Raw genomic sequence first — 14,445 nt, forward strand, 5'->3', positions numbered from 1 at the left:
CCCACTATCAAGGTGAGAGAAACCTCTAGAGAAGGGGAAGGATGGACTCTGATAATTCCTGGCACCACAAATAAGGTTTCTGCCCCACCTGAGGGCTTACAGCTGTATAATAGGCTCACCACCCTCAAAGTTGAAGGGGAGCCATATGTACCCACAAGCAAAGAACCTGGTTCACTTAACCCTAAACCGTGCAAGGAAGAAATGGGGAGTCATCGTAATGGGTGACTCCTTGCTGCAGTAGGGAGAGGCACCCAACTGCCAACCCAACGGGTCGTCTGGAGAGGTTTGCTGCCTGGTGGCAGTGAGGATCTGGGGTGTTGTGGAGGGCTCTTTATGTGAATTTTGGCGGTGTTATACATGAATGCTGCTAAGGCCAGTGCTTGTCTGTGGCAGTCTGTGTACCTGGCCATAGTGCCTCTGTGTGTGTGTGTCTGTGGGGTACGCGCTCAGCTTGGATGCTGGCTGAACATGCAAACAGGGGCAGCAGCAGCCACCTGCATGGGAGTGGGATGGAAAGACCCCCAGGGTGGCAGAGTGCACCCAGCTGAGCTTGGGCGCGCAGGAAAGAGGAATCCAGAAGTCTGGCGCACCTGGCTGGTCCGGTAACATCCTCAACAAAAGATTTGGAAAAAAACCGAACCCTCCCCATCTGTGTGACTTTGATTTCTTTCCAATAGGAAAAGAGAAGAAAAAAAATCTCTAATAATATTTAGTCTTTGGTAAAACCCCAGAATGACATAATTCAGGTTAAACAGTTAAAATTAAACAAAGTTATAAGCAGTGAAAGGGAGAGAGCATGAGACAGCCTTATTTTTCCTGCTTATAATGTCATTCATTGTCTCAGAATGCAAAAGGTATTAATTGTCCTTCTAGTTCAACAGAGACTATGTACACTCTGTTACACCTGTTACGGTAACACAGCATTAAGACACAAAGTGAATGATGATTTGAAGATTTTAGACACTGCCACAGGGTCACGGTAAAAACAGACCGCAGACAACTTTGCCTTCAATAAGCAATCCCCAGTACCTGAGAAAAACTGAACCATCTCATGAAGGTTTTTTTATGAAGCCTGTAACTGTAGATTTCCAGAACATGAAATTAATGCTTCTGCTAAAGTTTAGGGAGCTCTAATTACTGTTTGTTTTGTTGACAAGGCAAATTATTTCTGAGAGAAAAAAAGCTAGATTATTTAATTTGCTGGAGGCAACAATGAATTGATATGTGGTGGCTTCTGTCTGGTGCTCATTGTCTTTTTTTATCAAGTGGGTGTCAGATAGATTGATAATTTGGTCCCAGCAAGAAGCAGAAAAACAAGTAACATCACCCCATCCAGAGAATGAAACAAGTAGATAGGTAGACGAGGCAGGTGAGAGTGGAAGCAAGAGCAGGCTTTACAGGATTACAGCTGTAAGAATTTAAAAACATTTTTGTACAAAAAGCCTAAGGCTGACTTTCAGGTCGTGGAGCAGCACCATGTGTACTGTGCTATGAAGCACATCGCTTTCACACAGCGTTTATTACTGGCACTAGTTTTATGTTGCGCGAATAACTCCCTCTCACCATAAACTTTTGAGGATGCATTGCACTTATCAGATTTGATTCATTTCTTCCAAACGTGAGGTGTTATCTTCTAATCTTCTCTGCTAGCAGAGAAATACCAGGAAATCTGACCCTCTTTTGGATTCCTTGCTTTGCCTGCCTGCTGGGCCCTACTGTTGACAAGCTTGCTTAAATTACATTTTCTTTGGTTGGGAAAGTAACGTGTTGCTTATATCAGGGCTGTGACTGAAGCCCAGCACATCAGAGAAGCACAGCAGCGCTGTGAAGCATCATAAATAAAAACAGGACATATTTGTAAACAGGTTCTGTGAGCCTCTTGGTTTTCATTCACCTGTGGAGAGAGAATGAATGCCTTATAAATAAAGCCAAAGGGGAAGATGCTAAACATCCTGTACTTGCCTTGTAAATATATGCATCCAGAAATGAATTTACTTGCATTTCTTGTGTTTAGCTCTATATTATTACATCAAAATCACTTTCTGCTGTAGCCTGCGAGGCAAATGAAGGGATATCACCAAAAAGGAGGACAGCCTCTAAAGCAAAATATATTTTTCAGCAGTAAGGTCCGTGGTGAGTTTTTAGCATATGTATACCTATGCCAGAGAAATGTTGTTGGTTTGTTTCAAGTGAAATGAAAGGTGTTATGTCCCCCTACCCATATCTCCCACTCTCAGCTTGCACATCTTAGACCCTCAGGAAAAGGAGGCTGGCTCAGCTGAGAGAGATCTCCCTAAACTGCTTTCTGCCCCCTAATGCATAGTGTATAAGGACCCTGCTCCAAAACACCCAGCAGAAAACCTGAAACTCAGTCCAGAGCATGTTCCCTGCATGTTTCATGAACTAATGTAACATGGTAAATACAGACCATATCGTTCCGTCCTGCAGTGTAGCTCCCAACAAGAGGATGTATTTGAAATATCTCTAAAGTTCCTTCATTTGCCTGGAATTTGCCACATTCGGCTTGGGCATACCTTGGTCTGAGATGGCAGAGATTTCCAGTTGTGCCTTTCTCTGCCCCAGTGTCCCACCAGTCTCCTCCATGGCAGCATGGATGGGATCATTCTTCTCTCCCGTTCCCACCTCTCAGCCAGGTGTCCTATTTGTCCCACTAACAGGCACCAGTACAGAGTAATTAATCTGAGTTATTTTAGTCAGTTATCTCAGGAGATGAACTGCCACAGGAGGTGAGTATCAAAGAAGCCTAGGTGACTATTCCAATGAAACACTGAGCTTTCCGATGGTAGCAGTTAGGGGAGATGATTCCCACCACAGGTGAGGTGATTCTGCAGAGTCCTGCCTTGCCTCAAGAGCCATGCAAGAAAAGGAAGCCTCTGGAGAAGCAGAATAAAAAATAAGCGAACAAAAGCATTTTCCAGCAGGCTGTTAAAAGCCAAAACTGTAACAAGATGAATGTTTTTTTGTTATTACTCTGCTATTGCTGCTCTGTTACGTTCTTCCTCTGTCCTGTCCCCCTCCTTCCCCCACACCTCCGGCATCTTTCCTGGGATAGGTGGCATAATCCCATGCTGAAGAGAGCAGAACTACACTAACATAAAAGAAAAGCTGTCATAGGAATTTTCTTTTTTAATTAGTATCAGATGTTCATTGCTACACCCCTTCAGCCATGCAATATCCCTCTCGCAGGGCTGTTGCTCCTTCTAGTCAGGAGAGGAAAAGACGATCTCACCTTAGTGTTCATTTGCACTGAATTTTGTACTGGTTTTGTTAGGGGCTAATGACACTGGCTGCAGCAGCCCCATTTTCCATTATGTGCCTCTTGACTGCTTTTGGGAAGGTTTCTGTCTGGTCAGATCAAAAGTCTTGGTCTTCCTTTATGGACATGTGCCTCACGCTGTTTTCTGATATGTGAAGTTCTTGCTGCTGTCATCTAGTGATAAGGAAGGAACACAAAGGTTACCTGAAAATCATTTTTAAAGGATCTCTGTAATAAACTTCACGTAATTGTTTGGAGTCCTAAAGGAAAATTGTTTTTGGCTATTCCTTTTAGTGATGTATAAAAAAGGTGATTGTAGCAGAGGGTTCATCATCTCTTCACAAAATAAATGGTCATAATGACCTCTTAATAAATACATATTGCATCGTCTTACAGCAGAACTTCTTCTGAGATAACATGTTATATAGATATGAAAAACCCTATTGTGAATTTTAGTTTTAGAGATTTAAATGTCAGCCTTTAGGAAAAATGTTTTTTAAAAGCTGAAAAAAGGCAACAGACCCTTAAATGAATTAACCTCAAATGAAGTTCTTTCTAGAAAGGAAAAAAAAAAGTTTTAAATGTTAAAATAAAAGAAAGGGAATTGATTGTATTTTAAAAGTTGGGGGTTTTGAAGTTATCAAACTATATATTATTTTCTTCTGTACAGGCTCATAGCTTGTTTGTAATTCTCAGTTATATCTGCATACGGATGGAGTGGAAAGCAACTATTTCTCTCCTAAAATTATTAGTTTGATACAAGTAGATTTCCAGTACATTGAAAATGGTTAGTGAGGATTATAATACATTGGCAGATATTCCACATTAGACCAAACTTAAACATTTACAGTGCCCTCTGATCCAGAGGTAAAAATTAACTGTATTAAAAATACTGTGCTCCCGGGTTAATGCTTATCTCATGGTCCTCAGAGGGTAGTAAATGGGCTTATTTTCAAGCTGAAAAATAGAGCTGGAATTGACATTGGGTTTGTCTCTCAGGAGGCATGCTTCCTTTCAGCAGTGAATAGACAAGCAACAACCACTTGGTCACTGGCTATTTAAATCAGTAAGGCCAGCTTTGCCAAGCTTGTCCCTTCCTATTTGTGTGGGACATAGGAGGAAAGGTATTTTAGTAAATAAATAGGCAAGTCCACCTGCATGCAACACTGCACTTCATAGAACTTGTCAGTGTTAAACATCATGTTTGAAAATGAACTAGAAGCTTCATAAATGGAAACCGCTCAAGTCACACACACATTTGCTAAGATAACCAGCGATGGTAGACAGGAGGCTGAGATGCCTTTTCCAGTGTCCCGATCTGCCTGACAGCAAGTCTTATTACAGCATATGAGCCACTGAAAGCAGAAAGCTGAGGGGATGTGCATTGCCTGTCACCAGAAATCAATTAGGAGCTTCAGGACAAGAGTCTGGGTAAACTCAGAAAATGGAAGTGAAAGGCATTGGGATGGTTAAGGCACTAATTCACCAAAGGGGAAACAAATGTTCAAGTTCCCTGTTTAGAGCAAGTGTTCTGCAGTGATTGCAGCGATTTGTGTTTCTGCAGTTTGCTTTCATAGGAAAGCCTCTCTCTCCTTTCTACAAAATCACGCAGAAATTTTTGAAATCTCAGTAATTTTTGAAGCAGAACAGTTCCTAGTCCAGTCCTGTGTAGGGTGCTTTGTTGTAAAATGCATCATAAGCATTTATTTGTATATTTTGGAGTTATTGCCTCTTTATCTCAGATCTTAAGACAGGCTGTTCATTCCCAATGTGTATCTATATACAACACGAAGCATAATTATGGTCTCGATGTCTTACAGCCACAAGGAATGCTGCTTTCTGAAGGTGCTGATATATGCATCCCCTCTCACTCACACAACTAGAGAAAGATACATGGTATTTCAGATCCAATTTTCCAACTCTATTCTATTTCATTGGTTAGTTTCATTGATATAATGATTGAAGGTGTAAAATTAGCAAGATCGATGAAGATATTAGTAGCTGTCAAAAGGGACTGTGCAGGATGCATCTTCTCTTGGGAGATCCGGGATAAATAACAAAGCTGACACCTCAAGCCCTCTCATAATAATGTGTCTGTTTCTGTAGTATTATTAACAGCAGATTGAAGTCCTGAGACCTAACGACTGTCAGTTTTGAATGCGGACAGTGCAGGCAAGCGGTTTTGTGAAGACTCCCTCAACGGTCAATGGAGACCAAAACCATCTCAATAGAGTATTCAGCTGACCTGTTGTACACGACCATTTCAGGGTGTGATGAATCACCGTACGTCTGTGCTCACCTCTTCACTGCCATTTGTGGGACCTTGGGTAACTTAGACTAGAAGTTTAACTTTTCAGTGGTTGCAGTTAAGTGGCTTGAATCCCATCCAAAGCGATGGGATCCTACTGAATTCAAGGAGAACGCTCACATCAGCATTTGCCTGCTAATTCTTCTACCAGATGCAGAATCAGGCCTTGCTTTACGATACAGCATGCTATAACATATTTGAGAGTACTTACAATTAGGTGCCACATACGAAGCCGACAAAGCCTTAGCTTTGACAATATGTCTCTATCTGCATTTTATGGCAGTTTGTCATAATTTTGCCTCCCTATAGCAGTTTATGGTCATAATAAGATATTGACACATTTAACAGCAGCTGTTTAAAATTTCATAAATATAATAAACGCCAACCATTCCATTAAAACAAAACCAGAAACAAGAGGTATAAAAATTTGGTGAGAGGCAGATTCCTAATGTTTTAAAAAATAAAAACAGTGTTTCAACTACTTTATTGTGGCTGGCAGGGCCAGTAGCATATTGTTATAGCAATATACTGCAAATATAATAGTTAAATAAGAAAAATCCGTGTAGGAAAAAATTCCAAGTGAAATAAAAAACATCCACAAACTGTAAAATTACAAAATTTATGAGAAGTCTTAAGATGAAAGGATTCCAGGATTAAAAAGAATTTGTCCAAGCCTTATTTTTCCTCTAGAGCTTTTGAGTCCCATTCAGTAATGAAAAAACCCTAGATCTGTCAAAATACTTTTTCGTATTGAAAATTAATCAATCATATGAACAAAATATACCAGTTGTGTACAGTGACTGCTGTTTAGTAAGACTAAGCTAGAATCTTATGATTATGTACACAAACAGCTTGTTAATATCATCTCTGTATGTACATAATCAGAGCTATTATAACAGTGGATTACAAAACTACAGGGAGGGTTTTTTTGTTTTGTTTTGTTTTGTTTTTTACCTTAGCAGTCTAGAGGGATGATGGCTTCCTCTGTGAAATCATTTTATCCTGCACTCCAGGATAAGTTCTGTCTTTCCCTATCACATAACCTAGAAGATGAAGTGATCTGCAACAGAATTTGTAACTATACTATTGATGTATCCATGCAGAGGCCGATCTTAATGACAGCAGGGTTCCTTCAAGAACACGTATGGATCATTTACTTTTACAGTTCTTTCACTTATTAGAAGCTTACAGTCATCATTACAGATGTGCTTGTGAGCAGATGCTTTCCCAGTTAACACATTAGCTCCCAGGGAAGTATTGACTGTTTAGTGCAAATGCATTTGTGTTGTCATCCAAACCCAGAGAAGAGTCCCACTGATATAAATAGGATCAAATGTGTGCTAGGTTTTAAATCCGTTTTTATAGAGAATAGATCTTCAAGAAAATTGGTTACAGAAACAAGTAATTACTTTGAAAGTAATAAGGTTTGGAAGCCTATTTCTTAACTGTTTGAAACATGGGGGTTTTAATCTTTTTTAAAAGGTATATCATATATAGAGAAGATCATTACTGATATTCTGATAGAATTAGTTAATACATTGTCACACTTTTTGTATTGCATGCAGTAACTTCTATGCGGCTTAGCATTTATTGAGGAAATGGTTTCAGTCTATTTAGCCATAGCAGACTGAAGCCCTTTATGTTCATAGTCCAGGTAAATATCTCAAGCACCAGTTTATTGATCTAGTCGACAGTGTTGCCGATCTACCCATTCCTATGTCACTGTGCATATGGGCGTACAGGGTATGGGGACCAGGAGGAGAGAGAGAAAAGGCACAGCTTATTCACCTGGAAACACAGTTGAAAATATGACATTTTAAAGAAATTTAGACATCTAATTCTATCTTCCAGACTCCAGTTGAGTAGCAAGAACATTTTTTGTAGGCAGGTAAATTGATATATTGGGTGTAGTCTTGCGGTGTCTCATGTTACAGAGCCAGGGGCAATAAGTTACAATAGGAAATTCTCCGTGTACTAATCTGCAAACAAAATGAACTTATCAAAATAAAGAAATAAATGAAATGGAGGCTTCAACTCTTTTAATCTTTTAATCAAAGGCTTAGTGGCAGAATGTTATAATGAAGACCCCACATTATCAAGTCTTCATTACTTGAACGCTAAATTCATTAGTGTTACTATGAAGTTTCATAAATTATTTAAACTAGTCTTGTCAAAATAAATGAACAAAGTACATTCTGTGATACTCTAGCACTTTTTTTTCCTTTTTCCTTTTTTTTTTTTTTTCTGCCTTCACATTGTGCTTGCTTGCGTGCTTGATAGTTCACAGAATTGGTTGATTCACAGTGGAGACCTGCTTCAATGCCTATTAATGTTAGTGGGAGTCTTACAACTAAGCTTGGTGGGAGTCTGAGTGGGCACTGAGTGTCCCAGTATCAATGAAAATAAGTCATGTTCTATTGTTATCGCTAATTAGCCTGCAAGCATTACAGAGCAGGGCCTGTCTTTGACTCTGTGATTGTACAGCACTTAACACAACAGGGCCTCCATTCTGATTGGAATATCTCCATTAATATAATAGTTCTCTTGTGAATGCAACTATTTTAAATCTCTGCCATGTGTTCAGGGTATTTTTTTTATTAATTACCTGCTTTTCAGAAGTTCTAATCTGTGCAAGACAATGGATAAATAAAACATGTACTGTAAAATCTGTCAAGTAGCTGTTATCAAGAATTATGACAATATTTTAAGAACATTTTTAATAATAGTCAAATGGTGTGAAGAGGAAAAAATACAATGTTTGAGAGGGAATGTAATATATTTGTTTAATGCATACACACATACATAAATAAATATATACATATACACATATATATATATGTATTTTTGTTTAGGCATACTTACATAAAAACTTTGGACCAGATTGTAATCTGCTACTTCAACAGATAACCACCTGGCTGTGAGCTCCATTAGAAGTGTTATTTCGTACAAAACTGACACAGCAGACACCCCAAAAGGAGCAAGGAGGAGATGGGAAAATATTGCATGGCTGAAGGGGTGAAGCAATGAACATCTGATACTAATTAAAAAAGAAAATTCCTATGACAGCTTTTCTTTTATGTTAGTGTAGTTCTGCTCTCTTCAGCATGGGGTTCTGCCCAATAGTCATACTGCGTGGAAACAGTATGAGAATTTTATTACACGAGGCATAAATGGAGAAGCTCAACTCCGATTATTCCTGCAGAACACTTGGTACTGCAGACCCTTCAATTTCTATGACATTCTCATGTAAGGTAGAGAGAAAACTTAGTATTTGAACTTGATCTGCAAGAAGGCAAAATCAGACTTTGTTCCTAAATATAAAAAAAAAAAAAAAAAAAAAAGAAGGAAAAATAAAGGTAATATACATCTTTCCAAATAAAAAGAGTCTCAGAAAATATTTTAGTGAAGAAAATTAAATGTTCCAGGTCTATGTGCATCATCTGCATTTCAGTGATGTAAAGTACTCTTTTACTGAATTTATTCATCTTTGGAATTCCACTGGATAATCATGCACTGAGTGTGACTCCTGGGGAAAGGGTGTTATCTTTAAATTATAATGGCTCTGTTTTGTTTGGTTGGATAAATTCCTATCAGAGTGTGTGTGCATGTGTAAGAGAAGTTGCTGATACTTTTCTCAGTTCTTCAGCTACCCCAGTTTCAAAGTCTCAGAAAAACCTAGTTGTTTTTTTGTTGTTGTTGCTGGTGATACAGCAAATACTGCTGGCCAAAAATATCACTGTTCTTCGACAGGAAAACGTTCCCCCTTCTTTAGAGTTAAATACTGAACCATCTCGCTGTCGCTCCGACACCTTCATAGTGCATGCGCATAACCTCTAACCTGACTATGCACTTTAGCAGCAGATTAAATCAAAGTCCTGTTTCACAGGGGCAGTAAGGCTCTGCAGTCAGAGTGGTAGATCCAAAAGCAATTTTCTCTGTACTGCAAAATGAATTTGTGGGGAGTCCCATCATGTGTCCAAGCCCTTGGAAAATAGAATTGTAGCAATACGTTTCATGCTTTTTATTTGTGTGGCACAGTGAAGGGACAGTTGCTTCCCAAAAGCACTGTTTCAATCTGTTTATTTGGAGACTCAGCCCTGCATTGCTACCTGCCTGGAACACTCTCATCCTGAACAGTAAGAACACAAGATTTCTTTCTCATGAAAGTTTGTATTCTGCAGAAATTGATAAGTATACCGGAGAAGCCTGGCATGGTATAATGCCACATTCTGGCTCAGTTTGAACCCTTATAGCAGATAAATATGAAATGTCATACCAGATGTCTGCTTAAAATGCAAGGGCTCTGCTTGTGAATCTTATGTAAGGTTCAGCATCGCTTGTTCTCACAGTTGACTGTGAAGTGGGTCTGGCTCCCAGCCCAGGTCTCTCACACAATGATTAACCTGAGACTACATGGCACCATCTGGTACTGTCTCAGGTAGGAAACATATATAAATGACTGAACAGTTACGCTTTTCCCTCTGTAAGCAGAGTAATATTTGAGGAATGGCACCTTTTTCTTTTCCCCAGCAGAACTGCCTTGAAATATTTAATGTACAGATAAAACTTAAACTCAGTACTAACCCCCCTGCCCAAAACCTGTCTGGAAGTCTTTGCTTCCTGCCTTCTTTTTTATACTCTTTCTTTCTGTCTCCCTGTCTCTCTTCTTCTCTCCCACTCTTCCTCCCTCTCACCTTTTCGCTTTTGTTTCTTCCTTCTTTCCTTCTTTTTCCTTCTTTCTTTTGCTCTCTCTTGCACTTTTGCTCAGTTATTCCTGAACGTTGGTCTTGAGCCTGGGGGCTTGAGTCAACTGGAGACCTAGATCTGCTACGTCTTCTGGTTTTGGCCGGAGAAGTACTTCTGTAGGAGCTTTTGGTAAGTCAGTAGGTGAAGTAAACAACTAGATCAGAAAGAGTGATGACTCTCAGCGCTGACATGACAGCATCACCCCCATTTCTATCATCTAAGCAGAAAATCCTAGACATGGCTCTTTGGAAATGACCCATGGACAATTTAAACAAATGTTCACTCAAGGTAGCAATGTTAAAGGGGCAAAAATGCAAACAAAAAGGATCATGGGCTTCCATCTTTTCCTCATCTCTGTTTCTTCCTTGGGTGGACATATGTTTCAGTGGCTTAAGAACAGTAGGTCATGATCCTTTGCTGCCCTTCTATGTTTTAAAACACAAAAGCTGACCCTCTCACACTCCTCTGTGCTTCTAATGAATCTGTTCTAAGATGCCCCACGAAAATCATAAAGCGTGAAACATGAAGATCATAAAATGTGAAATAGCTGAGGATTTGAGATTTCCTGGATTCCAGATTTCGCAGGCCCGGGTTTCTATAAAGCCTGCTTTGGGGCCAGCAACACCAAAGATATTGGAGCAGGGGCTGAAGTGGTAGAGTGACAGCCACTTCCCCAGCCAGCAGCAGCTAGGAGGGATCTCCCTACAGAGGTGGAGCTGAGTCAGCCTCTAAAATGCCTCTCAAGACTTTTTTTTCCCCTGTACCTAGGTATTTCATAAGCAGGAAATCTGAAATAGGAGCAAAGTTACAGGGTTTATAGACCTTGTGGCTAGAGTTCTAACTCTTCATGAGAACCAAAACCCATGGAAATGAAAATAGTGAAGCCACAGGATACTATAATGGAGCAGTTGTGGCAGAAAGTAATATCCCCAGAATGAGTTTAAGGCCACAAAACTGGCTCAGATATAGTTTGGCCACTTGATGTTATTAAATATTTGGGAATGATTGATTCTTTCTTCCTCTGCAAATTTTGCCAATGTACCATCTTTTTCATAACTATTACATACATTCTTTTTTTTTTTTTTAATAAATAAAATATTTTAAAAGCACATGCATTATTAGAAAATATTTAAATGCTCTCTGTAGGGTTATTCTGGGTGTTGGGAATTATTAACATTTGGGCAGGTATGGTTACGACTCTGCTCTTCATTATGTTCTGCTCCAGCAGCCAGACTTAACTGGTAAACTACTTTGTACTTTGACTTCTGTTCCTAGAGGTTCCTAAACACAGGAGGTAACATTCAGAGATCTGTTGAACCATTCAGGTAGCTAAAGATAGTTAAGCCGGGAAGGAACCACATCAAGGTGGGTTGTGATGCTGGAACTTAAAAAGGCATCCCCAGCAGATGGGGAGCAGTCCCATACTGCAGCAGGGCAGATGGAACAGTTCCCAGCTTCTTAACCGAAAGTGTGTGTCTCTTCATATCTAGCAAACTCTTAATTTTTTTTCTTATTTTATTAGAAGTATAAATTCCTCAGAAAGAGACAGTAACACTGGATAAGGTTTGACATTACAGACCACAAAGCAAGCATTGTACCTGTCCCTGGATGTTCACATCAAGAAAAAGAGGAAATATTTACAGAGGTGTAAGGGTTATGACCACATTTAATGGGATGGAATTAAGAACAGACAGATGTAGGCTGAAAAGCATAAAAAAATTCCCCATACTGGTGTGTCTGATAATACAGAAGAGTCTCCAAAGGGAAGTTGTAAAAGAATCATCAATGCTAAAAAATAGACTATAATGATCAATTCTTCATTGGCAGCAACATGAACTAGGCAGCCCAACAGGGCTTTTCTGTCCTTGGCTTCCATTATTCTATGGTAAAATTAGAAGGCAAATAAGCAGAACTGTTCATGACAGCCTTATCTTTTATTGCCAGTAGGAGAATGCTCACTGTTACCCAAGCTAATCATGCCGCAATATAACTTCAACACTTTATATTGGATATTATTATAGGTACATATCACTATAACATAGTGCTTTCATTTTGAGCCCATCATGGTGCTGTAACAGTTTTCTAGCAAAACACGTTAAATTTAAAGGGGAAAAATGAGTGGGAAGTATAGTACTCAATTATATCTACTGTGGCTTCTGTTTTAGGGGTTTTATCGCTAGACTTGGTTTTCATTACTAGTTCACAATAGCAGCTAGGATTTACTTTGTGTGTGTGTGTGATTTTAGTTTGAGGGTCTCCAGGGCTTTTAAATGCATTCAGCCTTTCCTATACTGTGGTATTTATTTTGCTTGCCTGCTTTTCTGTAGTTTTTAATTTCATTGAAATTAATTATTGTTTAGATCAATGATTTGCAAATGTCAGTATACTGATGGGATGCTGGGGAGGAAAAAAGTTTTCACTGAGATGTCATGAGTTGTGGGGACACTTACTACTTGCAAGTCGTTACTAAAACTCAAGCAACTCCTTTATTTGAGGTTGTAAACAGAAACTTTTAACCTTTGCATGCAATACTAGAAATCGGGTCCAGATTACACAGAAGGAATAATGCTCCTTAAATTGTTTATCGTGTTCCCGGGAGCGAATGGACGCCTTTATGGAGTCAAAGATATCCTGTTTTCTTGACTGCTGCTTATTTTGGGGAAGAAATTTTTTGAAATGCCAGAAATTATTTAAGACCGAAGCTCTTGTTCATCAAGGAATTCATCCACCACTCTAAATACAGATCCAGCTAGCAACTAGACACGTGTCTCTGTAGGGATTTAAAATAATTTAGAGCCTAGATATCCCCCCCTAAAAAAAAAATATATATAAAAAAATATTAATACATACATAAGCTTGGCCAAAATCCAAGGTTGGCAGATTGAGGGGCAGAGCACTGAGGTGCTTAAAAATATGAGCTCAGAACTACAGTTATAACTCTTCTTCCAGATGTACTCACACATATATACCCACTGCCAAAGAAAAGCCTGTGTATTCCTCTGGGTTTCAGAAGATATGATTTCCATCTGAGAAGAGTTGTTTTAGTCTCTTAGTGTTTCATTAAGAAAGTTTACCACAAAAGAACAGTAGAATCACTTTTCCTGTCCTAAAGGATGCAGTAGATACGCATAGATCAAATTAGGTAAGATGTGATTTTGAATTTTTTTTCTTCTGGCAAATTTCTATTTTCTACAAAATTTCTGTCACAATGTGCATGTCAGTTGGCCTTGCTAATCCAGAAACAAAGGGCTAATCTGAAATTCAATTGTAATATAGTGCCAATAGATCTTAATTTTATTTAGTTAAATACTAGGTTAAAGAGAGGTCCAGCAGGTGCACGTGTTTCTATGACACTCTTGTTCACTTGGCAATCACCAATGGATAACGTGAAACTTCACTGGAGGAAGCTACACCTACCTGTAAACAAGCTAGGACCTCTGTTTACTAATCGTTTGGTTGTAACCCAAGGACTTTGACTTTTTTCCAGTACCTGAGGAAAGCTCTTTTGACGGCTAACTTCAATGGCTAGTACATCTGGGTCCTCTGAGGCACTACACGGATACACCACTACTTGTACTAGTACAAAATGAGATTTTACAACAACAGTTTGAATTATATAAAAAATATACACAGTTTCAATCACTGCTGTTAGTATCTGGTACTTTTAACCAAAAATTTCAACCGACAAGTTCATAATGATGCCTTATTCTTGTAAACATTCTATTTTGTCCAACACAGAAGAGGATGCAAAGTTGTATTAGGGGTCTGAATTAGATGAGAAAGATAGAACTGAGGGTTAATTTGGTTTCCATTTATTTCTAGTGACATACGTCACGTGGAGCTTATTGAGTACTAGTGATAGCCAACGCTATCTGAAGTCTATCTTTGTTGTTGTTACCAGGGGAAGAACTACTTTATCAGAAATTATTGAGGTACATAATTAAACTGTGATAATTTGTTGGGAGGATAATCAGGAATGAGTCAGCATTTGAGAGTTTGGATCACCATCGTAACACCTCCTCTTCCCACAGTCCTGCTCCCTGCAAGCACCTGCAGGCGTCTGAACCTTTGGTGGGACAAGGAAGGAGTGTGTGTGTGGACAGGGAGAGACATC

This window comes from Haliaeetus leucocephalus, unplaced genomic scaffold (genome assembly GCF_000737465.1).
Source record: "Haliaeetus leucocephalus isolate CR32 unplaced genomic scaffold, Haliaeetus_leucocephalus-4.0 Scaffold32, whole genome shotgun sequence".
In the NCBI taxonomy this organism is placed as follows: domain Eukaryota; kingdom Metazoa; phylum Chordata; class Aves; order Accipitriformes; family Accipitridae; genus Haliaeetus; species Haliaeetus leucocephalus.